At 36.6% G+C, this 27,221-nt stretch overlaps 1 protein-coding gene across 3 annotated transcripts in view; it reads left to right on the top strand.

Moving 5' to 3' along the window:
- The window catches only part of LOC139812843 (uncharacterized), a 125,884-nt gene that overhangs the window by 74,811 nt on the left and 23,852 nt on the right, over positions 1-27,221 (top strand). For 2 of the 3 annotated variants that reach the window (XM_071777942.1, XM_071777944.1), the window contains one exon: positions 7,454-7,574. The gene's annotated coding sequence lies outside the window, so the exon portion shown is untranslated. Of the gene's footprint in view, positions 1-7,453; positions 7,575-18,260; positions 18,454-27,221 lie in introns of those variants that run through there. The other variant, XM_071777945.1, reaches the window with a different exon arrangement.

The following is a 27,221-nucleotide window of genomic DNA, read 5'->3' as shown; positions in this document are numbered from 1 at the left end:
CTCTCTCTCTCTCTCTCTCTCTGCCTATTCGACGGACGATCGATAAACTAGGCGGACAGAATCACCGAGTCCGCACTATTCTCTGACCGTTCTGTGTGCGTGGAGCGAGCCGCGCGAAACCTAATGTCCCTCTTACGCGATTTGACCTGCCAACACTACACGGTGCCCGTAATGAAGCGAGGAAGGGTTCTGCCACATTCGCCATTCGCATTCACAACCTTACCCTTATTCAGCTGGGCCTCTCAGCGAGCAGAAGTAAAAAAGCAAATCAGAGTTACGAGCTATTTATGACCTTCCAAACCCCGTAAACTAGACAATTTCTGCCTGTCAGTTCCCTTTTCGTGGGAGGCTACACATTTTCAACTCGTCTTCATTCAGTCATAAAAAGATTTAGATAACTTTTAGAGCTTGTAAAATAATTCTAAAACATTTCCTTTTTTTACTTTTGCATGGTTTGAACGAGAACCACCATTTTTTGTACGCGAATAAAAATGATTATTATATAAAATGTTAAAAAAGGAATTCAGGATTTAAAAGATTTAATTACTAAATTGAATAAAAAATATTAAATTTCTTTTATGAAAGTTGTAAACAATTTTTAATTTTAGTAATAGTTTTTATTTCTAGAAGTTCATTTGTAAAAAGCTTTTATTTTTATTTTAAAAGTACTGTTCATTACACACATATTATATTACAATATTAATATATTATAGTATCTGCATATAGAAACGTACATGTGCAAAGAATATTCATGAAACATTTTTACGTTCTGTACGTTTTTTCAACGATTTTAATTATCGGCCTTATATGGAAATATTGAAATATGTAGCATGATACGAATAGAAGATACACATGTAATGTATGTGCTATTGTAGAATTCGTCGTGACCGTAACTTTTTAATGGCGAGATACATGTGTGTGTATGTGTGTATAAACGTGTTAGAACTGCGTATATTAGGTGCGAAATTATTAGGCAACAAGAATTAAAATGTCGAAGTTTGGCACGTGCCGTTAGAATAACCGTAAAAAGTTGGAGATCAAATAAATCAGTCCCGCAGGGATGACTGATCTTGCACAGTCATTTAGGTTTAGCAAACCCACAGACCGAAACTCATCATATTATGGACACTCACATATATCTACATACAAACACACACACACGTTCATATATACACGCTTTTGCGAAGAATAGTGCTGTAAATAGTTGAAGGAAAGTAGAAGCGAAAGATAATATAAACTAAGAAGAAGAAGAAAAATAAAAACAGATAAAACCTCGATATAAAAATGTCTGTTTAAAAAATTTTTATTGAATTAGAAACACTACAATTTAACCTTTAAGTGCGCAGCTTTACATATATGTAAAGCGACTTTTTGATACTTCGTGTGGTCTCCCTTATGAAGTTCGAACTGAAAACACGCGGCTTTGCACATCTGTAAAGGGCCTTCTTTGGCCTTTCTGACCCTTCTTTCCTTTCTGGATGGGGAGGCTGTTCTGGAGTCGCCTCTTCGGGTGTGTTCAAATTAGTAAAGAAAACTTTTTTAAATATTCTTTTAGAATTCCTTAGCAGTCATTACTTGTTTAGAAAATACTCAGAATACCACGAAAAATTGTGCATTTAAAAGTCAAAAAAATTAAATAAATTGAATACATTCCTATAAGTATATATTTTTTGTAGATTGTGGTAATTAAAGAGATTATTATTTCTTATAATCAAAGAATCAATAATCGTTATCAATCGTAAACAAAGAAATAACATTGTATTATCCATATATGCTGCCACGAATGATTGTCAGACCATTTTGCTAAGAATTGGAGAATATTTATATATTAATATTATTATATCTGCATTCATATTTGATAAAATCACGTTTACTGGGAAATTACTGTCACTAGAGAATTGTGCATTTATTAAAGACATAAATTTTCAATCTTTATTAAGTTTGAAATTGATACTAATATATATGTATAGTTTTAGAGTTGTTGGCAATATTCTGATTACTAAAAATATGTACAATGAGATCATTGGTGCACTATTGGCAGATGTTTCTATGCGAGGAAAATTATTTTGAAGGTTCTATTGATAATTTTGACGACTAAAATTTTATCAAAAAGGAAAAAGAAGATACCTAAAACCCTTTTCCTTGGAAGTCGAGTACCGCTAGTCTACCTGTGTTAAGAAAACGAGCTCTAAAATATAAAAAAATACAAGCCCCCAATTTTTAAGAACCTAAAAATGCATGTTACATTTTATGTGAGGTCTCCTGTCCCTGGCAATATATCAGTCAAACGAATGCGTTAACTCTTTTAAATTACGGAAGTTTAGTTTAGCTAACTCTATTATCCGGATTTCTTCCGGATGCTAAACGAATTTTTATAAATTTACCTGACAAGCAATATCAAGATACATTGAAAATGCTTAATACGAAACTATTAAAATAAATACTAAACTCTTTTAATTGATTAAGCAACTCAGGCTTCTCTGAAGGTAAGACAACAAGAGTAGTTTAAAATAGCGTCATATCAGAAATACATGTGCAGCGTACTCTGGATTACCCATATTTGGTATTATCCTATTTCCAGATTATCCGTGCGTTATCGTAAATTGCTAATGACTAATAACGAAGATGAGAAATAACGTGTTCGGACAAAATGATTCATTACCGAGTCCCAGAGGTAAACGAAAATCGCAAATTATTTACGTGAACGTATTAAACGTCCACTCGTAAGCATCGCTGGGCGTGTATTTATGCATATCACGAATAAATTACAGTTATACAGTAATGTTTGTTTGTGCCTCAATAAAGTACCGGTATGTGCTTTGGATTGCGTTTCTCGATTATCCAAGCCAATCCCCACCCTCAATTGCCCTGAATAATGGAGAGCATGTATATGTTTCAGCAATGTAAACAAATCATGTTTTTATTACATCTACCTAATTAAAATGTTTCATGCGATTAAATTAAGAAATCGATATAATCAAATCGCGCTTTTATTATTCACAAATATCAAATTATTTTCGGCAAATTTCTGTCTTTTCTTATCTCGTTTTTACTGTATTAATATATACATAGTTGAATAAATGATTTTGTCCTAATAAATCGTTTATTGCTAATAAACGATTTATTAGTGATCTAAATTGTATTTTCTATCGATATTTTAGGATGATATATATTTTAGAATTTGTATAAATATGTAAGAATATTTCTTTGGATAGGAGATAAATTTATATCAATGGAGATAAATGAAAGTTACACAAAAATATAACTCAGATAAATATTCGAGATATGACGGAAAAACAGGAAAGAGGCAGACATTCTTTCTGTACTAAATTCTGATTGCAGAATCTGGCCTAAGAAATTATATAAACTTTGAACTTATTTCTTTATCACTTTCCTAAAGTCTAAACAATGCTCTATATTCCGGCGCTCTTTGACGAACCTAGCAGAGAAAAGGAAAAATCCATGCGATAAGAATGTCAGCACAAGGTTTCCCGTACAAACTTGTCCGTTCGGTAAGATTCTAAAAAGCGTAATATGTGTGAGTGTGTATACTCGCACGCTCACACATACGTGACATGTGTGAGGCGGACTGTCGAATAAACCTCTGCTGCGAGAAATCCTCGGGGAGCATGGGGCCGTTATCAGTGTAAGCTCGTACGGACTCGACCGTTCGAGGCAAGATCGTGGAAAAAGAGCGCGGCGGTGCAGGGTCGCCCGTAGGGGGATGGTTTTTCTACGGGGGGGAAAAAGCGGAGCGACCGTAACTTCGACGGGGAATACACCCGGTTCGAAGATGCTCGCCCGACGACGGTTAGAGAGGCGGTAGCAGGGCTCGTTTGCTACTTTCGGTAGCGCGCACAGCCGCAGTTACGGTTCTATTCACTTTTCTCATTAAGCAAATCTCAGGAGGAGAAAACGAGCTCGCGGGTAGAACTTTCGGCGATAAGCCCGAGGAACACGCGGAAGCTGCGCCGCCGTCTCCTTTACATCGAGTTGCTTAATTCCTTCCTTCGAAAGTCGGCGCTTTCCTATTGCACTTCTCTCCCTTCCGCCCTTCCTCTCCCTCTCGTAACGCGACGGTTTGAAACGCCGAAGCAAGACCACCGTCGTCTTAGGCGGGAATCTCTATATTACGTAGGCTCACCGCGTTACCTATGTCGTAGCTTATAAATAAGAATGAACGTATTAGTATGCGTACAGTATAACGCCGAGAAATCAGCAATACCTTTTTCACGTATGCTTCTTATCGATTCGCTGTTCTCGGTGTCGACGAATTCAAAATTCTGCGCTTCGTCGATATCGTCACGCGCGTAGAAAACAAACTATAGAGCGTAATTAAATGCAGAAATACAATACCATTTTTTGTGCTTTTAAATAATCTTTAATTACGGCATTATGATTACGGCTCTCTGGATTGCGACTCTTTTTAAAAAGAATTTTTGACAAAGTTACTAGAACTGCAAGAACCTTACGTGTAGCTAAAGTAATTCGTGAACATGATGAGATAGGTAGATATGTCCTTTTTAATTGTTCCTTGTGCGACATTCGTTTCTGTAACAATGTGCTTGTAATGACTTCGTTATGCATACTTTTTAGAAATCTCTTGATAAGGACACAAAATCAGTGTCGAAACGTCGAGTTAATGTAAGAATCTTCGATATTAAAGTCAGTTTGGTCAAAATATATAACTCTTGTTAATTTTTTACTGACGAAGAAAAGAATTTGTTAATAATCTTTAAGATGAAAAAGAGTGCATATATAATTAATTCCTATTTGTACTTTATATGCACACACTTGGGATATATTATGCATTCGTGGATTTACAAGAAATAACTTTGTGTAGCGTAAACTCAGGTAAGATATGGCCATACAGGAAAGATGGCCAACCTATGTTCTTTCAATCTAGCTCGCCATGAAGCATCTTACCCGAGTTTACCCTAAACACAGATTTTTCAATGACTTAAGAATTATCTATTATTTTGCTATATCAGGACAAGGATTGCTCGAAGAGCGTTATAATTTTCAAGATTATGATCTTGCAGCTTCCGGTGTCTCTTTAGATCCGTCGATTTTCCTCTACGCTAACTTCCGTTTCTGGCGCCATGACTTTCCGGTGCTTCGCACGTTTCACTCGGCGCGAAATCCTGCCACGAGCTTTGCGGTGAGCAAACCGAACGGTATCGATTTCAGTTTTACGTAAAGTAGAGCGTAGTGGCGAACGCCGGCCTCAATCGCGCTTGGGCCGATTTCAATCGAGTCGATCCGAACCACTGATTAAAACGATCGTAGGCGCGCCGACCGGAGAGAGTGTACATACCGGTGGATTCGGATGTATCTCGGCGAGCCAACTATCTCGTCAATGAGATAAAGCTCGAATGGATTAAAGGAAGAGCCGTCGTGCGAATGCAGTGCTATTCGGCGAGATGGCGGGTGCAAGGGCGTCAGGGGGAACGATAGGAGGAGGGAAGATAATAGGGGAAAGGGGATGGTGCAGGAATCCGACTCGCGAATGCGTTTATCTCGATCCGCCGAGGTCGCGTTACATGTTCGCCGCTGAGAAGCATTTCATCAACGTCATTCGCCTGCAGCCCTCCTCATCTCCCTTCCACCGTCCTCCTTTCTTCCGCTCTTCCCCTTCATTCCCTTTCGCCTTTTGTTTCCATTTCTTCTCCCACTTGCTCGTTATCTCGCTTTCACTCTTTCCCTCCGTTTTTCGTTCTTTGTCTCTCTCTCTTCGTGTCTTTACTTCCCCTTCCCCCCTTTTTGTCTCTCTCTCTCTTTCTCTCTCCTTTGTATTCTCTTCCTTTATGGACCTTCTCTCTGTGCGATTTTGTTTTCCTTCCGCTGATCTCTTTTTGCTTTCACAACGACGTGCGGAGAGCGAATATTTCCTCGCCTTTGCTCGGTGGGTTTGGTATCGGAGCGGACGTGTTTCGTTTAAACGAGAGACGGTAGGTAGAAACAACGATGCTGTCGACGATGCTGTCTGTGGCGATTCGTCGTCGTCTCGAAAACGAACGTGGTACATCCTGCCGAGCGGACAAATGTGTGTGCTTCTAGGGTCTTCGAGTATCATAAATGATACTCATCGGTTTTTATAGCGAGCCATTATAACTCACGACAAGTCATTGAACAACACAGAGAAACAATCGTCCCTTAACTCGTTCTTTCAAATTATTATGACCGGAGAGAGTTAACTCGGCTAAATGTGACGACGTGATATTTGCAATATTTATGACGGATGGAAAAAATTTTTAAATACCTCTTTAACCTTTAACGTTAACTAAATTTATCTCTATTTTCGCGATTTTACATTATATATTTTCTTAATCTTTTCTTATACAGGATATCTTAAGATGAAAAAAATCGTATTCTTTAAGTAATATATTAATTTAAAATTAATAGAATTATAATCTGAAATTTTTAGTATATTATAATAATGTATAAAGGTTACAAATTGAAAAAGTGCGAAACAATGCTGTTTTTCGGCATTGTCATTAAGAAAATTAATTTTAAACTAGCTCCAAACTAATCATAAAAGTTGTAGTCAAAAATACACTCGGTGATGCTGGCTGAGACACCTTATATGTATATATCCGAAATATATACATATATATGCTTTGTATGTCTTAAGCCATGTGCGATACGATCGCACACATGGGCGCAATTTTTTCGGAAGTCGACGAAAGAAATTTTACTTGTGCCGGTGAATGCGCAACCGTTTTTTTCGCGATTTTTGCTGAAGATAAGCCGAGCTCACACGAGTTCCGCTTGTCTATCAGGAGGATCGCATTCAGCGTGTATAGTACAAGATGAGTCGGGCTGCCGCATTTAACGCTAAATGGGCGATGAGAATGTCGACTGATGAAGCATTTGCGTGTGGCGTTTTTTCGCACGGGTAACGAGTTTTGGCATGATTATGCCTGAAAGAATTGTTGTAAAGCTGACATGGCGCATTATGTATTTTTACTCGGAGTGATTTAAAAGGAAACAGTGATATTCTTTGCACAAAGTTTAAAATTCAATATAAATAAGTCAAGAAGTTTTTTATAAATACACATATATATGTATATATCTATATAATTATTTCTTCTTTTCTTTTTACTTACTTTTATCCAGATTATTACATTGCTAAAAATTGAGTGTATCGACGATACGTTTATAAGAAACTCTTTTATTTCTATCTTTTAAATATGTCTTAGAAGCACTACTGTTATCTCTTGAATCACTCTGCACAACACAAGACTGTGCTCTGCGGTTCCGTTTCCGCTGTTACACTCAGAAGCTGTCCACGCGCGTGTATCGCGAAACCTGTAATACAATCGCGATAATTCGCCGTGTAGAACAATTATTGCGGAATTAACCGCGTTTCAAGGGCGCGGCTTTGCTGACTTACGTTATGCGGCAGCGCGATTATTACGACATTAATTTCGTTTTATGCTTCCCGTTGCAGGTCCAAAGGCGCGGAATAATTCGAGAACAACGGCCCGCTTCGCCTCTCCTCGTCTTTTGCAGAAAACAATCCTCCGTTATTAGACGACTGCAATAAGCGTAATCGCCGGCCCGAAAGTAACGTGAGTACCAAGTATACCAGGTCCTCCCCCCCCCCTCTCTTGCCGTATTCGCAGATTCTACGCCGATCTTTTGACGATCGTTTTCCAAAAGTGTTTTCGTTCCGTGCCACTTCCACGGAGAGAGAAAATTTCTCTCATGGAATTCTATTTTCCTCTTTTCTGTTATTGTTCCCCTTTACCTGGCGCGTTCGATGTTAGTTTTCCGCATTGACAGTGGATGTAGAATATGGCGTGTTTCAAGAGAGAGAACTGAAATAGGATTATCCAGAGTATCCAGAGTATCTGACTACTCCAAGTAGCGCGCGAGAGTCTAAACAGCATCTTTCGTCTGATTTCTGTTGTCTTGATAGTCGCGGCATAATTTTGATGGACGGTTTTACTTATATTGCTGTGCGCGCGAAGCTCATAATTATGATTTATACTCTTTCCCCGCTATCTACTCTCCAAACATTCTGCAGTTTATACATAATAGCGCGAGTTGTAATATACCGTTGCGGTGAGATGGTACTCGAGACATTACTTCGGTGTCTATCATCTATCACGGTACGCTGCACACGAACCAATTAATCTTAATTGTACATTCGCATTGTAGAGGAATGTGTTTGAGAAAGAACAATTATTTGTTCTCCTTTTCACGAACGGAGTGCTATTACCCTTTTATTTTTTTTTCCACGTAACACAAACGCGATCCCGTATTTAAGGCCGTGGATAAATGCACGTTTGAAAATTGCGGCGACCGAGACGACTTTTGTTTCGACATCGAAATGCGCCAGCCAAAGTTAAATTTTTCAAGCCACTTGTTCAAACGCGATTTGCCTCTCTATCGGCACAATTTTTGCAATACACTTCTGAATACTCGCCGTCGCTTATGCCCGAACTGGCCGAGCTTTTCATCGAAACAGAATAGTATAGTCGACATGAAAGGGCAAAAGAGACGGAAAGAGGAAAAAAGAAAGAATAAATGGAGAGGCGGCATGAATGTTATCGAACGAATACGTCGATGTGTCGAGGCAGAATCGACATTCCAACTACTACTGACTACTACGCGTGAATTTTTATATACGCCAGACGGAAATTTGGGATAGTCTATCTTACGGACATTCCGGGAGAAATAAAAATTCGAATGACAGCGCGCTTTGCGAAATAAACGGCGCCTCACGTTCTGAGAAAATTGTGGAAAAAACCGCGTAAAGTTATATATTGCGGCGTTGGAGCCGAAGAGGCTAGAAGATTAAAGAGGAGGCATTCATTACTAAGAAATTGCGCCGGAAGTTCTAAACTATCAGGTATCCGAACTGCTGTTAATGGCATGTGTTTCTAATCACTAGGGGTGCGCCGCGCCGGCAATAGAAATTTTCGAGAGAAGAGATCCAACATTTTTGGGTCGATCATCTTCGCGCCGAAATTAAATTCGATTTTCGTTCAGATGATCGGCATGCTCGAAATAATTTTCGATTATTCTAAATTTTTCGGTTGCACGGTATATTTCGACCTACCCGAATCTGGTACAACCGATTGCTCAAACTTCCACTCGTATTTCCTGATTATTATTTTTTTTTATTTAACTTCAATATGATTTTTCATTTCGCGGCGAGGCGAGTTGCCGGCATGACCGGTTATTATTGGGCCCTTGTAGAAGTGAATAGAGCCCCAAAAAAATAGCCAGGAACGGTTCCTGACCCGCGTTCATAAAGGGACAAAAATTTAAAACCGCATTTTCAGACCCGACGAGTTCGTCGTACACGTTAGTAATTGTCTTCGAGGCTTTAAAACGCCGTCGAAAAAATTAGGTAATTAAGATGGCTGCCTCTGCCGCTGCATCTCCCGCCGCACATACACCCCGTTCCGTTCGTTGTTGCGCCCTCTCCTTGATCCTTTGCCTCTTTGGTCGAGACGAGGTTTTTATCATGCTGGATGCCGCGACCGCTATGATATTGCATGCCGGCGGAATTTTGATGCCGTACGTGCCGTATATGGGTATGGATGTCCGCTAGTGCCTAATTTCACGATTCTTAACCCTCGGCGAAATCTCTCGAACCCTATTGCGTCGAAAAACGTTGCCGTGACGAACAGCGAGACGTAAAAAAAGATAAAATCATCTTTTTTTTTAGTGGAGTCATATAGATCCTATTGTACCGAAAACGGAAAATTTATGGTACGTGCTGAGGGCTGGACTATTTGGTAGACGAGTATTCAGCTCAAGACTCTTTCGAACAAACAAACCTTCCTTCGGGTCAGCTTCAAACGGGAAAATCCATTTTTCAAACAGAAACTGTATTGACTGCTGAACGTTTACTCGTGTGTTGCTCGCTTATAGTTCAGTTTTTGTCAAAAATATCCATGGTTCGTTACTCATAAGTAGAGCCTCGAATCTGTCTCCAGTTCAAAATCAACGTTGCTTCTTATTATAATTGTTTTACTAATCTCGCATGTCTTAATTAAACATCTTGTGTCTGGTGCTTTTAAGTCTACGTAACAAACTGTTATCTCGAAGTTGTTAATTCTTAAATACCGGTTTGAATACGGATATTCAAATTATGTATAATTATGCAACAAAACCATATATTATAAAATTAAGCTAGATCTCACTTTAATAGAACTTTTAACTTGATATAATTAATTAGTGATATTTAATACTGAATTTGAAAGAGCAGTGATAAGATTAAATCATCACACAAAGCTTTATTAAGCAAAAAAATAAAACAATTCTTAATTGGATAAATAATCCAGAATTTAAAGGAATGGTCGTAATTTTGAAATATTCTGTATAAACTCTTGGAGATTCACCTTTCTCATATTTCTTTATCTGACGTCAAAGACAAGAAGACTAAAGAAACTTATCTTTGTTATTGTAACGAAATAAGAAACGCTGGTCTCCTCGTCACTATAGCCGCGATTAAGACAAGAAAATAACTCAATTCGATATAAGTGTTCATGGAACGAAGAGGTGTCGTTAAAATTCTGAAAAACTCAAACGCTATTTCATTTGAAAATAACTTTTATGCCCATTTCTACCAATGTAGATTAACTTTAATCACGGTTTAACTTACTTTCTAATCTTTTTCTAACTCTTAGAACTAGGAAAAGAAGATAGGTAAGGTAAACCAAGATTAAAATTAACCTGCGTTGATATAGAAATGGACATTAGTCTTTTAAAGATATCGGATAATGGAACGTAAGAAATGAAGCCGAAACGTACACATCCAAATTACCGTCACGTTTTTGAATGAAGGAACAGTGATTTTGGACTCGGGAATCTCGAGATTAAAAACCTCGGGCATTTCGCCGGGAGTGTCCAGACGAATGCCGGGACGCCGCTCCTCGCCGGTATCGAACGAAAATGTCAGAGGAAGGAAGCGACGTATCGCCGACGGCGAGGAGATCGAGAAAGAGCGTGTCTCGTACTAACCGTGATAACTGGCGTGATTCCAATGGACAAAGCGAGGAGGGTGGCAAGAAGGGCGAAATGGAGGCGCGGACACGACACCCGAAAACGGGTCCAGTCATTCCCGAAATAGGCACCTGGAATGCCGGTCCTCGTCAAGAGCTATTCCCTCTATCAAACTTCGCGTTCGTGTCACCCGTCTGTCTCTCTTCCTCCTTCGGCCCTGTGCCTTTAATCCGTCTCGGTCCCCGACTGCGCATGCCATTATCCTCGGCTATCATTAAGCCTCAACCGTTGTGGTCAAATTTGGATAACGTTACCGATTTGTGGGCTCTAATAAAGAAATGACGCTGTACCTTATGCTAATGGATCGGCGGGCCACTTTAGACCTTGGCTCCGTAGCGATAACAAGACGTGAATGTGCATTAAAATGATAAAGAAATTAGAAATACAGTTAACGATTCCTCGTGCATTCCTACATATCTTATTAAATATCCGCAATAAGGATATAGCTTTTATTTGACTATAATTGCTCAGAATTAAAGTTCGTTATCATGCAATCATTTTTCACAAATATATGTATAATAATTTGTATAATAAATATAAAATTATTATTCGATTAATATTTTATGCTTTTGATACACGTTTAATAAGTTCGCTTTTGATACAAATTTACGCGAAAGTCGTTAGAATATTATCTCAGTCCCTTCAGCCCCTTTTTATACCTACGAAGAAAATGTCTGCGACGTTACAGTACTTGAAATTAAAAGCAGTTTCACCGTCAGCCTTCTATGTTGTTTCGCGTGATCATTTTCGCGCGCATCACTTTGTCCCTGGGAACAAGCAAATATCACGCGACGATACGCGCGCGCGCGAAACTACATCTTTCCACCCACACTTCTCTACAACTATACGAAGCTGAAAAGACCATTTGTGCGATCTCGGAAGGCATACCGAGATGAAACGACGGCGGGCAGTGGCAAAGGAGGCGAAGCAGAGGAGACGCGCGGAGGCCACCGAGAAAGATACCGATGGCATTTATAGTAGCTCCGCTCGGAACGTTTTAGATAATGACTGGGTGGATTACTGTGGGTCTAGACGAGAAAGGAGGGCCTTCTTTTCCTCTCGTTCGATTCCGCCGTCGCCGCCGTTACTCGAGAGAATCAAAACGAGGAGTGGAAACGGGATGCCAGAAGAATCGGAGAGTGAATAGCGAGAGCGAGAAAGAGTGAGAGACGATGAAAGATCGATCGAAGCATATAGGAAGAAACGAAGATGAAGGTGGCCGGCCGCGTCCTAGCGCGCGGCGATAGCGAGCTTTTCATTCCGTGGCATTATTCACATCGTTGCCAGGCAAACGAACGAGGCGGAAAACTCGCCGGAGCGAGAAACATTGCGTTTTCGAGTGCGTCGCCCAAAAAGGAGGAGACCGCGCGATGTATGTTGCCACATCCCTTCGCCACCCCGTTCATACGTATAGCGGCGATCGACGGGTACTATATGCTCGCGCGGTGCTGCTCGCCGCGCTGGTTTGGTCGGCAGTCTCGATTTTTGTCTCTCCTCCGTTTTTGCTCGGCGCTTTTCTATTTGAGCACTTTTTTCCGGCCGGCGGTCGCGCAACGAGAGCGCCGTGCGTATATATGGTATATGTATCGTTTGCGATAGCACCGGATCGCGCGCAGAGGTGGTATCATCGATGCAGAAAGGAGTTGACTAACGGACACAGGGGTGATTCGCTAAAATTGGTATATTTAAATATCGGAGATTGGAAGCTACACGAACTTTTTCAATCTCTGAAGGTTTTTCAGGGGTTTTTTTCACTCCCTTAAATGTGAAGTTCTAATTATTCTAATGAATGTTGTCGTATGGAAAAAGATTTAAAGCAATCTAGAAGCAGTGATTTAATGAACTGCAGTTCTAATGAAGAAACATATAAAGAAACCCGAAACCGCAATTGTTCTAATAAAGTGTCACAATGAAGAAATATTTAGAAAAATCTAAAGTCTAATCGTTTTAATGGATTATTGCATGGATTATTAAAAAATGGATTATTAAAACGTTCTCTTAAGTATACATGTTTCTCTATCGACAGAAGTTTCATTGTAGAATATTTCTACAGAAAATTGGAAATAGGAACTAATTAACCGATTAATTATTTTTCTTAAACATTACGATTACGCTTCAGAAGAAAATAAGATAAAATAATAATTATACAATCATGTAAAGATTTTACTTGATTTCCCATTATTTTTATTCCAGAGCAAATTCGCAACATAATTAATCATATATTCAAGGCAGATACATTATAGATATCCTGATTCTAATCAGTCACTTCATGTAACGGAGAATTTTGCAGCGAAGAAATGAACAAAAAAAAATGCTGGGTATGCAATAGTTTGAGCTCCGCAAGAACCGACTCCGCTACTGTTTTCTCTCTTTCTATTTCTTTTCGTTGAATGTGGTCGCGCATGTAATCGAAAAATATGAATTTGCGGACGATAACAGAGGAGCAGAATCGTTTTAGGAAAAATTGAATGCGGCGCAACGTTGTGCTCGAACACGTGCGAAAATTAGATTCGGGCGCTGGATTGTTTCGGAATTTCCTTTTTTTTTCAGTTCAAGTACGTTTGCACAAAATAACAGGAGATAGGAACAAAATGCAGATGAAAGATAAGAATGCACAAGATGATTTTAAACATCGATACTTTTAACGAAAATACATAAGTAAGTATTTCCCGAATATGTGCAAAGATCTTTTCAATTTTCAATGTTTTATTTATGATACTTGATTTGAGCTTAGAACTTATTAGTTCCGTGCCACTAAAATAATTTTTACTTTTCTTACAATTAATTTATCTTTTGATGGAATTTCTATTATGAGTATAAATTTAAAATGAGAAAAATATACGTACCTTTATAAAAATCCTATATTTTACAATTCAGAATCTCATACCGTACAATGGCTTATATTGGAAATTAATTAAAAGATCCTATTATCGTAATATCGAGGTCACAATAGGTTTCGTATCATATATAAGCAAGCCTCCAATTCGCCAAAATACTATTAAATTATTGTACGGTATTGTACAGGACATCCTGCGCATATTAACGGAAAAGAGAATACAATACGAATGTAATACGATATATATAATACGAATAATATAACAATAAAATGGGATATTTTATTATCGCAGTAATAAATTTCCAATGATAAAATACGAAATTTATCGTTTATAATAATTTTTTAACGAGTTCTGTATTTATTAATAATCTCTTACCATTGGAAAGTTATTAGGTTATCTCATTTACTATTTACTCAATCTTTTCAATTAACTCGATCGAGCCTAAAATCTCGTTTACGAATATAAAATTTTTACGGGATTTACTTAGGGATTACGTATTTCAAGCTAGAGTAGAACAAATTCGTTTTTTTTTTTTTTTTTTTTTTATTTATGCAAAACCGAATCACTGCGCGTGCAGAATATGAATTCGTGCTGCGATAAGACCAACGAGCTTTTCAAGATGAAGTGAGAGAAGCCAATCACGCGGGCAGGTAGGCCGGTACACGATGCTTTTAGAAAACGGACGAGAGAGGATCATCCCGTTTGAATTTGTATTGGAATTGAAGTGCACGCGCGCATCGCCGATCACGCCGGAATACCGGTTACGTGAACGTGATAAAGCCGCTCTGTAGGGTCAGTAGTCAACAAACTCAGTGGTCAACAAACTCATTCGACGCTCACTTTGATACTTTTTAAATAGCACAACGCGGGGTAATTAAACGTTTGCGAACGGTGCTTTCGAAAAGAGGATTGGAGAGTACGGATGAGAAATATAGAAGTTAATCTCCAATGTGACTGTTTCCAAAGAGCCACTGAGTATCGCGTGAAAAATATTACTGACAACTGGGAGGGTGTTGGTCGTGTTGCTTTGAATTAAAGTTATGAGCGTGTTATAAATATTTATAGGTTTAAATGCGCACTTTTGATTAATGGAATGAAGAGTTGAGTGAAATTATTTAGAAAATACATATATATATATATATATATATATATATATATATATATAATTTCGCGTGTAATTAATATGCGAGAAGATAATAATTTGAGCATAGTATACAATAACGTGAAATATTTTAATTAATATGTGTGCATAATTAATGTAATATTGAAACAATCACGAGACATTACCCGTTTTTATTTACCTACTGTTTTGTGCGCTATATAATTTGTTTGTGTTCGCTCGCGCTCGCTCGCTTGGTTTCGATCCAGCTTTACACAGTAAAAATTGCATGAAAAAGAAATTTAATTTTGAAATCACTAAATACTGAAAATTATGAGATTTTAGGAGGTCTTCCAATTATTATTTTAATATTTTATTTCTTATCTTTTCTATTTTATTACATTTTAGTCTTAACTTTGTCTATTAACTACAAATAATGAAAAAAAGAACAACAAATATTTTGCAATTGATAAGCATATCGAAGATAATTGTTATTTTAGTAAAACAATTACTTAGCTAATCGAGAATAAGAAAAGTGAATTTATAATACAATGCACCGACAGTATCAAATGCGATTATGCATCTTATTTCTTGCGAAATACATTCGATATAATGCACCATGACATTGCGCATTGCATTTTCCAATCGAAAGTAGCGATTGCGATTCGAGGTGACAGTTGAGGTTTCTTATATGCTCAATACTCACCTGCAACCACCTGCACCGATATTTCTCGCCTGGAACCGAAAATATATTTTTTTAAACCGATATTTATATGTTTCTTAAACGTATAAACTCCTTAGACGGATGCTTAATCCTTTATGGCAATTGGAAACGAAAGATTTTATTTTCTTTAAATACTGATTTACATTTCTTCGAATGTTTTTTTCTTTCTGAAAGCGCCTTGTGTTTATTTAAAAGCTTATAATGGATTAGTTCAAGAATTTTTCCGTTTCAAACCCCCATTAAGAATAAGAAAACAGGTTGAGTCACGTCCGAAGAGACGACAGTTTAAACGAATCATTGGAAAAGAACAATGATACAACAGGAAGGAGTGCAAGGCAAGGGCAAAACAAAAACAAAATATGTGTTAGGATGTAAAGTTTATGTTTGAAACAAAAATCTGTTGCAGTTTCCATACAGATTAAGTAATTAAATATTTGACATAATTTAGCACAAAATTATTTTCCATAATGACAATTATTTTCTGTAGTGCAAGTATTTTTTCTATATTACATTTCACATTTGTAATTCCAAATAATTCTTCACAAATTGTCGGATCCGTGGCAGCGGCGGCCGTGCGCGAAGCGATACAAAAATGTCCTATTTCGTCACGTTAACCGCGCGTTGAATCCAGCGCGTCAAATCTACCGTGTGCGTCGCATCTCGTAAAACTTTAAGCCCACCTAGTATTAAACCCGAAATGTCTGCGCGTTATTATACGGAATTAGCTCCACGTGGCGATATTAGGCGGGAAATGCAGTTATAACTTTTGAGCGAGCAACGGCGCTCGGCGTCGTCGTTGCGGCGAGCAATAATTTGCATACCGAAATTGCGACGTCGCGCGTATTTGAAATCGCGTGTCGCTTCATCGCGCTGTGACATCGTAACCAATCGCATTTGTCTGAGCGCCGGTATCAACTGAGAAGTCGTTTTCTTCTTGCATTGCGTGAAGTCGTTATCTTGCTGAACCTTATCCGCTTGCGTTTCTATAATCTTTTTCATAATGTACACAGATGAAAATCTATATCGTTTGCCTTTTCCGCACTGCAAATCTCATTACAATTTTTTTCACGTATATAGATACATATTTCCAGTTAAAATAACCTCGGGATAATGTTAACATTTGCTCGGTGCTCTTCATCTTTTTTACACAATTTTTTGTCCATCATGTACTGTTTTTCCATTGGCGATAAAATTGTATAATATTGTATTTTTTTAAAACACGCGCACAAGCGTATTAACATATAGAGGGTATTCATGCGAGTACCTATACTCTGCAGTGAAAACGCTTCCTGGCTGGACTAGTACTGGAGTATCACAATCCTGTTTCAATTTTCCTGAAAGGAAAGGATATCTTATTAGCTTTCTATCGTTGAGTTACGAAATAACGTTCCAATAAAGACGCTCTGCATCCGACCGAGGCTAGGTATCGACTGTTTATGGCAACGCGCCGACTGTGGCGAAAGTCACGCCGTCATTTAAGTCTTTAGAAAGTGCGGACAGGGTCGTTAGTGCGAAGCGAAGACCATTTACAGTCGCAAGAGATATATCGCGATTACGTTCGGGAGTAGTACGAATACCTGCCATTTTTTACCTTTTCCCACGGCACAGTTAAAAGAGAGACGGGAAAAAAAGGGACATTGGTCCCTTTGTGTCCCTGGATGCTCGCAATCGAATCGTCTTGCTGTAATAATCGATTCTAACGAATCGAGATCGCCTGGTGATGAAGAAACGAAGCGATCGTCTCGCCTCCGCCGTTTCAATTTTTTTGCTCGTTCGCGTCGTGAGAAAAAGGTTGACGCCTTCGTGATAACGTCGAAACGAATCTTCAAACTCACCGAAGAATTAAAAAAGAGTTCGTTCTTCAATCTTGATGCAAATCGATGGGCTCCACGTACAGCGGCAGCAAGAAGTTTGATGCTAGAGACGTGTTACACGTCCAACTTCTTGTTGCTGTAAAAGTTATATATATATATAATATAACTATGCACATATATGTATACTATATGACGTTTGCAGCAACTTTGATTACATTATACGTGCAGCAAAAATCTAATATCGAACTTGTTACCACGTCGAAATGAATTCATGTTAAACATAACTCAAATTTATATTTATCGTATGATAGAGAACAAAGTATAATAATCAGAAAAGCAAATTCCCGTTTTTGAGACACTGCAAGAAATATAACAGTAATTGACGTGCCGAATTTATCAATTTCCAAGATTTCCGTATTTTGTTGAACGAGGAAAGAATGTACGCACTTACGAGATCGTATATTATTCTAAAACTTTATAAAATGCAGAGAGAGTTTGAATTTTTACAAGAAAGGACTTTACACGACACATCTTGTACATTCGATCTGCTTATGACTACTTTCGAAAATTAGACTTTATTTGAGAGATGGCAAAAGTTATAACATTACCTCACCCATATATTAAGGACGTTAAAGGCAAACTTCCACTTGTTTACATACTCTTTTCCAGGAGCAGTGACATATTTATAACGAGTTGTATGTTTCTTACTGTGCTTACGCTTTATCATAGACAGTGCACCGGCGTTGTACTTTCTGCATTCAGACGTGTTCTTCGCCGCAAGAAAACTTGTCGTGGACGGCATTGTCAGCGTCGTCGACACGCTCATCTCTGTTTCTCCCCGGAGGATCATTGTTGAGCATCGAGCACGACGGGTCCTCTACTCAAAGATAAGGACGTACTTTTCTTACGGCTTATTTTGTCGACATGGTCGAGTTCAACTACAATATTTCCTCGGTTAGTCGGCTGAACATATATAATTAAACTTAATACAACGCGATGACATTGGTGAAATATCACGACTCGCACTGCAAAATTTATATCCAATCTAAGAAGACAGAACATTTAATTTTAGGTATTAATTTCGTGATATTAATTAGTAATTATTTTGTAGTTTAGAATTCTCTTTAAGAATGCAAAAATATGAAATAATGTTACGTATATTATTGTATGCTTCGATCCATAAAAATTTGAGCATTTTGGGCTCAAAAATTTATTTATATATAATATTGATTTTTGTTTCTACAAATATAAAAGCTTGGAATATAGTAATAGAAACTGTTTTTCTTGAACGTTTAAAAAACGGGAATGTTAATTTCATAATAGAATTCCAATTAAAGATAATATTTGCCTTGAAAAGTTCATGCATGCAAGTTGTAAAATCACAAAAACATTTTTAACTACAATTATGTTCTATTATCAATTTAAAATATATTTTTTCATATTCAAAACTACATTTTTTCATATAGTATAGAAAATAATATATTTCCTCTTTGTCCGAAGATTTTTCCGGTGTGTATCTTTCAAAGATCCTTTCTATCAATATTTTCTTGAAGGTCTTTCAGTTTGAATTTCAGATGAATGATATTAAAGTGACGCAAGAGGAAAATATGATATAGAATATTTCTATAGAACCATATAGAGAATATTTTTGTCTTCCTAGATTGATGACAGTTCATATTGTGTAACTTCATCCGCTTGTTGAGCTTTCGCGCTCCGAGCATCCATACAAACTGCATTTATATAGAAAGGCGATAATACTGTCGGATACTTGCCTTTCTTATCAGCCTCCCCCAACGTTTTCCGTATTCCAAAGTTGCAAGGCAAAGTTAGAAAAGTTTTTACGCGATCATACTTGTTACAGAAATCGAAGGAGATTTATAGGGTGCGCTTAGATTCGCTGAAACTTCGTTTGATCGATTCTAAGCGTCGTGTAAGCCTCCCACGGTATCTACAGAGGTGTAGAATCCGGTTAATCTAACGATGAAATATGTTGTTATAAATGGGGACAAATGTATAAAATAACGGCATAGATATTTCAGATTTATTTTAGAATTTTTAATATTACGGAAGATTGAAATGTCAAGTTTATCTTAAAATACATTAACTACAATTTTTAGAAACTGATATACTAATTGATGATTAAATTACGAATTTATAATCTTGTATTGTACTGAAAATACGTTACAATTTTTTTGTCGATGTTTTATTTTAATTGAGTTCTATGTATTTTCTACATTTTGGCAGCAATGTAAGTTTTATATATATTCATTACATATAAATGATCTTTCTCATTTCAATGAAATATTATATCTTTCTATAATTAGAGTAACCACAATTTAGATAAATTTGTTTCTAACGTTAAATGATTTTCCTACTCACTCTTGTTTAATGGTTTACATTCACTTAATTACATTCGCTATTTAATGGCAGTGCATTCGTTCTTTGACAGTCTTGATATAAACCTAATTTAAACAATAATTACAATCCTATTGTCGTTCTATCCTTGCTCGCGGAAATTTACCATAATTACCCGTCTTTTGGCGTCAAGCTACATCGAGTCCCTTAATTTATTTTTGCACGACATCGTCTGAACTTGCTGTTTCGTGTCGTACATATACAGGGTATACATATCACAGCTGTGTTTTTTCTCTTTTTCCCCGTCATTTACAGAATCTTATTCTTTCTTTATTAAATTACGTGAATTAGGTTAATCTTAATTAATTTTGATTGGATTTATGCTTCTTCTTTTAAAAGCTTAATTCTTCTTTTAAAATGTAATTGCCATTTAACCTTATCTTTCTAAATAATTTACATAATTAAAAATGAAAACTATTAAGGTAAAAATTATTTTTACTAAATATCTTATTAAATTAAGTGAAGAGTTATGAGACCGTTTTTTTTTTGTTTATAAATATTTCGAGCATCTCCACCTTTAGTTCTATAAAGATCCCTCGATTTTCAATAATTTATGATCCAAAAAGTTTATAGATGCCACGATATTCGTAGCTAAAAGAATTTTTTTTCGGAATTAATAAAACGGATTGTATAAGTTAAAACAAAGTATTTTGTATAAAGCGCGCGATATGAAAGGACGTATACGGATAACAACTTATGTTTAATGTGTCTGATACTGTCGTTATACGAGAATACCGCAAGAAGAACCGTTCGCTTTGAGCGCGCCCCTGCAATTATTCCTGTTTACTTTTCATCTGTTTTAATGGCGAGCGAGATGTACGTTGATCTAATAGCTCATCTGCGGGCGCGTTATTTCTGCCCGAGATAACTCGGTATGCTCACGCCTTTCTTTGAAACGCGAGCATTCCACATCGGCGTCGCATCCTATGAGATTTGCCCAATTTAGAAGAATAGCCCTATATTCCATCTAGTCATATTTGGAAATAATTAGTCCAAAGGAATTGATTTCTGAAATTCAGATTTTTTATTTTTAGAAGAAAAATAAGTATACTCTCTAAATTTCTTGGAGTGGCAGTATTCCCACTCTAAGAAATTTAGAGAGTATATAAATATATTTACATAAAAAAAAGATAAAGGTATAATTGAGAAAATTAAAAATAAATAAATTATTTTTTACGATACCAGTAAATTGTCTTTACCATAAAATATTTTTTATCTCAGATGATCAAATTACAGAATCGAGAGCAATTTATGTTTAGCAGTTAAATGAAATATTTCTGTCTTCTTAATATTTCTGTCCTAGATTAATTTAAACAAGTTTTATTCTTCGTCGAAAATACGCGGTATGCATTTTCTCTATGCCTATTTGTATTTTATTCGAAACACTATTGAACATTGTCGTTTTGTGCGTTGCACGTTGTTGCGATGCTGCGTTTGCAGTAACCAACTTTGTCGGCTGCGACGAAGAAACTTTTGTCGTTGACAGCATTGTCGAAACGCAACGAGCGCGCTGGAAAGTAGTCGTTGTCGTCGCTGACGCGACGTTGTCGCAAAAATAGTTTTACCGCGAGCATAAATTCACCAGCGAAGCACAGCCGAGGAAGCGACTATTCCTGGTAAGTCCAATTTGTACCGGAGAACAACTAGGATTGACTTCCGTCTTTTACACGTATAATCTGATAGTAAAAACAAAAGTAAAAGCCCCTAAACGATCATAATATAAATCAAACAACTTTTCCTAGCTAAATAATAAGATAATATAAGTGTCTCACATGATAGTGAATTAATTATAAATTATAATTACTTATCATATCATTTAATGATCGTTTACTTAATTATAATTAATATATTTAAACTTGCGTTAAATAAAATATTTTACTAGGCGCAGAAGACGGTTTTATATGATATTATACCGCAAATTTGCAGATATCGAGTCTATATACGAAAGATAAATAGTTTAGTAATTTCAGTCCGCCGCTGATATTTTACATTGTTCTGGGAAGCTACACTAGTCCTGCGTTATCGGATTACGTATCCTAAGTATAATAACAACGAATGAATATTGCAGATCAGTCTTCTTCCCTCCTTCCTCCCGCTTCCTACGAGCATAATGCAGTTTATCCCCACTGTCGTAATAACCTGATATTAATTATCTAAAGCAACGGAGAGAGACGCCGTCACGATCCGTCGTTACGAGAGTAAGCTAGGTTAAAGAAATTAATTCTTTATTACGTTTCGCAATCGTGAGCATAAAGTTTCGCTTTCTCCATGTATTGAACTATGTATCCTACACAAATAAGTATTTATTTGTTGAACTATGCATCCTACACAAATAAGTATCTATTTGTTGAACTATGCACAAAATGTGTATATAGTTCAACGCCGAAACGACGATACAATCATTCCTTCTGCAAAAATTAATCGAAAGCATTAAAACAAGCTTGAATGCTCTTTTCTTTTAGCTTATTGAATTTGTTTTTCGACAACATTCATTAACATAGGAATAAAAAAAAGATACCGTTTTTTTTTTCATTAGTTATTACTGTAAATGTAAGTTTATGCGATCAAATTATTGAATTAAGAAGGCAATGATTAAAAATAAAATGTCTGGTATTTAATTAAGGAGGAAACAATAGTACGATGTTAATCGATAATTATAGGTGGATTTATTTTTAATTATTCTTCGGAGATGGCTCGTTTCTCATATGATGCGTGGGGCAATTGGAAGGGGAACAGAGCGATTTTTTTGTATCTCGAATCGTGACGGCAACGCCTCCGAAAATAGCTCAGGAAGACAATGGCGTGGGGCAACCTTAAGATCTGTATGTATGGTTCATAGAACCGTCTGACAATGAATTTTATTGTCCGACCATGACGAGGGAACGCTTCCCTCTTATCTATCGCAGTCATATCGCCCCATTTATGTTCCGTTTGCGGCAGATTTTGATTTTGCAGATTTATTTTATGATGCGTGTCTTCAGAGAGAATGCAGAGTCTGATAAAAATGATTACATTATTAATGAATTAATGATCAGTACTATTTTTTACGATCATGTACATTTGTGCTTACAAACAATTACATAAGCATATAAGATTATAATTATTTATACTGCAGAAGAGCACGTAAAGCACCATGAGTATGAGTAATAAAATTTAATTAATACATATTAGAGTTGATAGAATATATCATGTGAGTATGAGTAACAAAATTTAATTAATTATACATGAAGACAGTTATATGTATATGTTTGATAAAAGACATGAAAAATGATATGATGATATTTTTATTGAATTTGGCACCAGGCCAACTCCTCAGCGAGGAGTTTCATTAAAGTTCTCCCCTCTCACGACTTTTTCATTTTTTCTTAAATATCTTGGGCTTATTAGTTGCATTTCTCTGCTGAATTAAGAAACTGCATAGCTGCAATCAGTTTCAAGATATCATACAATGTAATAGTTATAGATCTTAAAAGTCAATTTTTTAATTTGCTATATCGTATTTACAATCACGTTTTGAGGGACTTGGATAAAATTTATCGCGTTTTAATTGAACTCAGATAAAATTTATTTTGAGACACAGTCTGTGCTTTCTTTCCCGCAATTCAATAATCAATTCTTAAGAAAAGGACAAACGAAAGACAAACGTTTAATCTAATAATAATCATATAATGACTTTAAATATGGACCTCGGTATAATTAAATGAATTAATAATAATTGAAATTACATATTCTAGTAAAGTAAGGCGAAGAATAAGGCTTTGTTATCTTTTGTCTCCTTTCGTACTTCGTATTTTGTGTCAAGAACCTACAATTTTTATTACTTAATAAATAACTTTCTGTACGACAATCGCTAAATTTATCGCTGAAAGAAACTTGTCGCCAGATTTTTTATATATTTTTTCCAATTTTACATATAACGCGCAAGGAAATATTACGTTACTTTCCATACGAAATGCTCCTCGGCGTATTTCTCAAGGTATGATACGCTACAAATGTTACCCGCTGAAATTTTGTGGCGGGCTATTAAATAAAGATACGATGACAAATCCCGGCGACGGAAAGAGACGTCGGTTGAGTTGAGCCCCGGAATGACTTTTATTTAAAATTTATCCGTGGAACGGAAGAGAGAAACTATTTTTGTGCGAAAACGCGCGACGAAGATGTGTTCAAGAGTAACACGCTTCCACCGGGAAGGAACGACGGATGACAATCTTGGACAATTTGAAACAGTGCCACACACATCTGGCTCTACTTTTCTAGAGGTTCTTCCGGAAGAACCTACGTTGCATATATAGATATCCGCCGGTAGCCGCGTGTTTAACTATGTATACGCATTTGGGACCAAATGCACAGAACAGAGTAACGATTTTTTGTTATCTTGCAAGTCTTATAAGTAATATTATATTTATATATATGTGAATGTGTGTGTGTGTGTGTGTGTGTGTGTGTGTGTGTGTGTGTGTGTGTGTGTGTGTGTGTGTGTGTGTGTGTGTGTGTGTGTGTGTGTGTGTGTGTGTGTGTCTATACACATATACATAATATAGTATATGAAAATGTATATATGTACGCGTGTATGTATGTACGTATTTTTGTTTTACGTACATACGGTACATATACATGTATGTACATATGTATATTACAACGATTTTCTTTCGACCTCTATTTCGATGTCTGAGACTCGACCTGACATTTATGTGAAGAAAAAAATACATATTAGAGAAAAGAAGCAAGAATGCAGAAACGAAGAAATTTGTTATTATTAGATTATTTTCAGACAAATGAAAAAGTTTGTGTCAAAGTCTGGCGATTTTTTAATGCAACCGTGCGAACGTTAACACGATGAAGCACAAATATGTTTTTCGCATTTTTAAAAATGAGGAAAATTGCAAGACGTATCTTTGTTGAATTTTTTGTTGCTAATCTATAATATTTAATCTCTATATACAGTCTGCAAAAACTTTACTGTAGAGTATAGAACAAAATAACGCATTTCACGAGAAATACTACGGAGAAATTTATTTTACTATTAGATAATTATTTATTTCTAATTATATTAAAACATTGTTTTATTTTTACATAGCGTTTTATAAACTTCAACTGCAATAACTTATTTACGCTTTTTCAATATTGTCTTTCATCCTTATTTTAGTACGATAAATTAAGAGAAATTAATTTTTCAAGCATTAAGTTAATGAATTATTTTGTACGGTTTAAACCAGGGCTGTTTGTGTACTAATTTAAAATTCTCCTTTAAACTCTGCGACATGCACGATTTAGAATAATCGGCATACTTGTCACACGTACACAGTTTTTACGTTAAACTGTTTTACGGCGGTATGTACTAATAGCACGTTTAGATTTATAGCATGAAGTCGTGCCGCAAGTGCAATGTTCATCGATCTCGCAATTCATTACCGCAAGCAATCAATCTGTATAATTTGCACGCGCCACTGTGAACACAGTATTACTTCCAATAGATTTGGCCGGTAATCGCACATGATTCACTCGTTTGTTTAACCGAAAGAACACAGCCGCGAAATCAACGGCCGTTATTCCATTTTATTACGAGCGACAGAAGCGATTAGTTCGGCACACTGATGACATTTATCGGAATTTGCCGGAATTATCAAACATCTGCAGCGACAGTCATTTCACATTATTGCTGGACTTTTATAAAAAATGGTAGAGTGTAGAGTCCCTATTTCAAATCAAGCATTTAAAACGAAAAAGTTTCCATATAGCTTTTAATTATTGAGCCGAGCCGGCATGATTCAAATTTTTTCCGGTTCTCCTCTCAATTTTTACTTGTTCTGTTATTCCTTTTGATGGACAAGGCTTTTTCGAGCTATTGTCTCTTAGTTGAACGATGAATAAGTAATATAGTCAGTAATGTTTCAGTAAAGCTGAAAAAACGGATACCATCGGTTTAAAAAAATGGAATATTGAAAAATAGGAGACTATAGTGGATATTGGAATATCGAATATCGTGCCGTCTAAAAACTAAATTAAAACGGCAACAAATATTGGCATTTCTTTCTGTATCGATAGTGACAAATCACTAGTCATTTTTGCTTACCTATAGATGTTACTGTTTATGAATGAGTATTTCCAACAAGCATAAAGAAAGTTTTAGTAAAAAAAAAAGAAATTATTTTATGGATGTCTTTTATAGATCTAATAATGTTTAGTTGTAGTAGCAAGAGGAGTTTAGATAATAATTATTTCGAATAACAAAATTGGTTTCTGCTTGTACGATGTTGTATTTGAGCAATAATTATTATTCTTTGCAAATCAGTCCGACAATTTGACTTTAAAGTCAAAGAGCGCGTACTCTTCGAAGTGTTTTATTTTAAAATTTGAAAATTGCATCCATTACACCCGACGTATATCTGGAATGGATAGCTGGCATTTCCCTCGTTAGAAACTGGTAATGTGCAGATCATACGCTCGGTGACAGCCGGTGTCTGCGGCAGATGAAAAAGAAATATCGCGTTTCGAGTCGCGTACGATACGAGCGTTTGGATTTACATCGCGCGTACGTTGCAATAAAAAGGCATAGCCCTGTCGAGATTCCGAGAAAATATTAATGCACTGGGAGAGACACACGGTCGCATACAACATAAGTCACGCGCTTCTTGCCGCCAACCGTTATTTATAGCCGGCCCGTACGGATGTGCAATTTTTCAAAGTTTTCGAACTTTTGCGTGGCGCGCACGAATCAGGACATAGAAAATTTTTCGTCTGAGAATGCCGGGGGAGCTGACTAGTATTTTATTGAGATTTCCGTCAACTTTCCGTTTCACGATGCTATGCATCTTTGTTACTGTTTATGAAATAAAAAGAAAATTCGAGAGAGAGAGAGAGAGAGAGAGAGAGAGAGAGGGCAAAAGAGAAAAGATTCTTGGTATTAGTTAAGTTTATATGTTTAATGCATGATACGTCATATACTCTAAAATAAATGTAGGTATATGAGTCATTCGATTGTCTTTTTAATGAAGTTGATTGCCGATGGCTGTTTCGAATGTAGCATACAAATTTAGTACGTGATAGTATTTACATCTGCTATTTTTTTTACCTTTTTTAAAACAATTCAACAAGTAGACGAGTCATTTAATAATTGTAAGAAGCAAAGTATTTTATAAGTAATCTAGAAGTGCGTGGGGTCTGTTGAGACCTCGCAGAAGCCCTTAAGCAAGAGAAATAAAAGATCGTTCGTCATAAAGTTAATTTTATTCGGTGTCCTCTCTCGCTACGATTCTTACGGAGGGTGCGAATTCCGCGGCTGGTCGCTCCAGTAGATGGTGGTT

This window comes from Temnothorax longispinosus, chromosome 5 (genome assembly GCF_030848805.1).
Source record: "Temnothorax longispinosus isolate EJ_2023e chromosome 5, Tlon_JGU_v1, whole genome shotgun sequence".
NCBI classification, from domain to species: domain Eukaryota; kingdom Metazoa; phylum Arthropoda; class Insecta; order Hymenoptera; family Formicidae; genus Temnothorax; species Temnothorax longispinosus.
Note: the sequence above shows the minus strand (reverse complement) of the source record. Positions and strands in the feature narration are given on the sequence as shown.